Here is a 3923-nt window from a genome sequence, read left to right as displayed (position 1 = left end):
GAGATGGCTAGAGATATTGATGAGAGAGGGAGATGGCTAGAGATATAGATGAGTTAGGGAGATGGCTAGAGATGAGATGGAGACAGCTAGAGATGAGAGGGGAGATGGCTAGAGATATTGATAAGAGAGGGAGATGGCTAGAGATATAGATGAGAGAGGGAGATGGCTAGAGATATAGCTGAGAGAGACATGGCTCGAGTTATAGAGAAGAGAGAGATGGCTAGAGATATAGCTGAGAGAGGGAGATGGCTAGTGATATAGATGAGAGAGAGAGATTGCTAGAGATATAGGTGAGATATAGATGAGAGAGGGAGATGGCAAGAGATATAAATGAGACCGAGATGGCTAGAGATATAGATGAGAGAGAGAGATGGCTAGAGATATAGATGAGAGAGAGAGAGAGATGGCTAGAGATATAGGTGAGATATAGATGAGAGAGGGAGATGGCAAGAGATATAAATGAGACCGAGATGGCTTGAGATATAGATGAGAGAGTTGGATGGCTAGAGATATAGCTGAGAGAGAGATGGCTAGATATAGATGAGATATAGATGATGACTAGAGATATAGCTGAGAGAGAGATGGCTAGAGATATCGATGAGAGAGGGCGATGGCTAGAGATATAGATGAGAGGTAGAGGCATTGTTTCTTTCCTCAGAGCACAGTCCTGGCTGTGTTGTTTTGGCATCTGTCACTGCAACCATTGCTCAACACTGCCTCTGTGGCTGAGGGATGTTACTACACCCATAGTTCTACACTGCCTCTTTGGTTAAAACATCTTACAACAGCCCATAGCTCAACACTGCCCCTTTGATAAAACATGTTACTACACCCATTGCTCAACACTGCGCCTTGTGACAGAGATGTGTTACTGCACCCAGGCTGACTGACATTCCATGGCGGAGCAATTGAGACAAACAGCTGGCGCAATGTCGCTGCCCGACCTCACACACACCCCTGTGGATCACACAGCGACCGGATCGTGGAACCAAACACACATGCTGAAATTCACGCTCACACCACTGATACGCACCACTAATACCCACAGAGAGACAGACGGAAGAAAAATGGCTGTTCTTCAATCTCTGGTGCTTCTGCTATAGGACAGAGTGACGCAGTATTATTCAGGTCTTCTCTCCCCGCCCGTGTGTGTGTTTGTGTGTGTCATAGTATACTGTGTCTCTTGAAGGGCAGTCTGGGCTGTTTGTACTAACAACTCTCTGTCTGTTGACTGTAGCAGCTTTCTGGATCATGACTGGGCGATTTGTGTTTGTCTCTGTGAATCAATTCAACTTAACTTTTATTTTCCCTACATGTTTACAAAATATTACATTTAATATTTACTTAAATGCTAGCTTTGTAATACAGACTGTATAATGGCTGATACAATTACTGTTTTACAGTTATCAGACTGTGTAATGTCTGATGTGGTTACTGTGTTACAGTTATTATCAGACTGTGTAATGTCTGATNTTATCAGACTGTGTAATGTCTGATGTGGTTACTGTGTTACAGTTATTATCAGACTGTGTAATGTCTGATGTGGTTACTGTGTTACAGTTATTATCAGGGCATATGGTTTGAGGATGACGACTGAGCTAAAATGGATAATTGTGTGAACTGAAAATGCTAACCTTTCCTGGCCTTGTCTTTCCTCTCTCTCTGTCTCTCTGTCTCTCTCTCTGCATCCAGGTGGTCTCTCCAGCTCTTCATCCAGCTCAGCAGTGGTGCGTTACACTAAAGACCAGCGTCCCACCACCCTCCCCATTCAACCCTTCACCTTCCACCACCAGTTCTCCAAGCCGCCCCAGCCCCTGCTTCCCCTGCTGACAGGCTACGTCTCTGGGATGCAGGCCCGGGGTGGAGGGCCTTCTGGAGGTCCGGAGGGGGGTGAAGGCGCCAACGACCCAGGGGAAGACTCGATGCGTTGGTGCCAGGGTAGTGGTGGTGATGGGATGGTGTCAGCGGTGGCTCGCCTTGGTCCTGGCTCGGTCCGGCCCTCGCCGCTGGGTAGCTATTCCCCGGTCCGCCTCCAGGGAGCGACATCCAGCTCAGGGACCTGTTCTACCTGTACCCCCAGCCCCCAGCCACCTCGTAGTCTCTCCTGCCCCCTCTCCACTGGGCTCCTGCCCCTTCACCATACCCCTCCACCAGCAGCACCAKKGGCAGCTGCCCCTCTGCCACCCACACCTCCGCCCCCAACATTGGGGGTGCAGGGTGCGGTGCCCCCCATGTTGCCTCCGGTGCAGGGCCAGGTGCAGGGTCACCACCACCACCGTGGGACCCTGCCCACTTTACCGGCCGTTCCCCAGGACAGTGATACTTCGCTGGGATTCGAGGAGACGACATTAGACTCCCTGGAGGGGAGCAGAGGACCAGGGCCCAGGACACAACATGGTAGGTGTCTCTGTCTCAGTGTGGTCCGGTCAGGGGTTTGTACTGTGTGTGGTTGTGTCAGTGGGGTTGTTGGATGGTGGGTTGGCCAGTACTGTCCCCTCCTCATGTATTTTTTAATGGATTCTACTGGTTTCTACTGATTGTACTGTTTCTTTAATTCCTACTCACCTCTCATGGTGATTCAACAGATATACCGTACACGTTTAGTGACTCTCTCTCTCTCTCTTTTCTTTCTTTTTCACTTTTCCCATCTTTTCTTTTGCTTATCCTCCTTTCCTTACCATGTACACTCACCCCATCTGTCTCTCTCTCAATTTCATCGCTTCTCTTCCTCTGCCTTTTCCCATGTACACTTCATCTACCTCTCACTTCTCGTTTAATCTTGCTTTCCCCAATCCTCCACATGAAAACCTACCTTCCTCCCTCATCTTTCCCCAATCCTCCACATGAAAACCTCCACATTGGAATAACCAATTTTTTCTCCGTGTCCTCCATCCCGTATCCCTCCTCGGTCCATCCTCCCTTACAGGGCACCACCTCTCTCCACAGACTCTGAAATGGGAGGGAGTATCGTCGAAAGAACCCATTAGGGGTGGAGAGGTGTTCCTTGGGGGGCTCTGCAGGGTCAGGTGAACCGCCTCTATCAGGCAGTCTGGACGGGAACGGTCATAGGGGCGGGGCGCGGGGGTCAGCGAATCAAACGACGGAATGTGTTTGACTTCCCTCCGGCCTCTAGTGGCCACGCCCCCCTGGGACGACTCAACGGTGTTCAATCATACTACTAGGCACTGTGTGTGTGTGTGTGTGTGTGTGTGTGTGTGTGTGTGTGTGTGTGTGTGTGTGTGTGTGGGTGTGAGTGTGTGTGTTCAGTGCACAGACATTTTTTTTTGTTGTTGTATATATTATTTCAGCAACACCACACTCACTCATCATCATCTCAAATCGAAAGCCAGCTAGTTACGGCGCCCCTAAAGACATATTACATCTGGAACAGAGGGCTTGCCACTGATGCATTCTGATGTTGATGATGGATGTAAATATGCTAGTTACTAGCTACTATATTTCTTTACTGATTGTGGCTTATCCTTCAATGCTCTTATAACTAATAACTTCATACTATAGCCTAATATTCATAATCGTTTAACTAATGTATATGGCTGGCTGGCTAGTGGCTTGCATGTATATTTTAGTATATTTGACCGACCGGCAAGATTCTGACTTACTGTAGCAACATTTAAATGTTATTTTTTACATTGGATAAAAGTAGCGACTCAGAGCTAGAAAATTATATATCAAACACTACAGTTGCAGAAACAATGTGAAAGTAATTCTGCTTTGAAAGTTGATAAACTTGTAACCCACTTTTGAGAAAATGGCCCTTGAGTGTTTTGGTACCTACTGGAGAGCTCTTCTTTGTCTACACCCTTTGCGGCATCGTTCACACCCTCTTAACTTTAGCTCCACCCATCTCTTTAAGGATCTACATGTGAGGCTATGTACAAAACAACCAAAGACTTCAAAACTAA

General features: G+C 47.7%; 1 pseudogene; it reads left to right on the top strand.

Annotated features, from left to right (window-relative positions):
- LOC112068618 (AP-4 complex accessory subunit RUSC2-like) overlaps positions 1-3923 on the top strand; it is a 67554-nt pseudogene that overhangs the window by 27392 nt on the left and 36239 nt on the right.

The sequence above is a fragment of the Salvelinus sp. IW2-2015 genome, unplaced genomic scaffold (genome assembly GCF_002910315.2).
Source record: "Salvelinus sp. IW2-2015 unplaced genomic scaffold, ASM291031v2 Un_scaffold609, whole genome shotgun sequence".
Lineage (NCBI taxonomy): Eukaryota > Metazoa > Chordata > Actinopteri > Salmoniformes > Salmonidae > Salvelinus > Salvelinus sp. IW2-2015.
The sequence above is the reverse complement of the archived record's forward strand: the minus strand, read 5'-3'. Positions and strand labels throughout refer to the sequence as shown.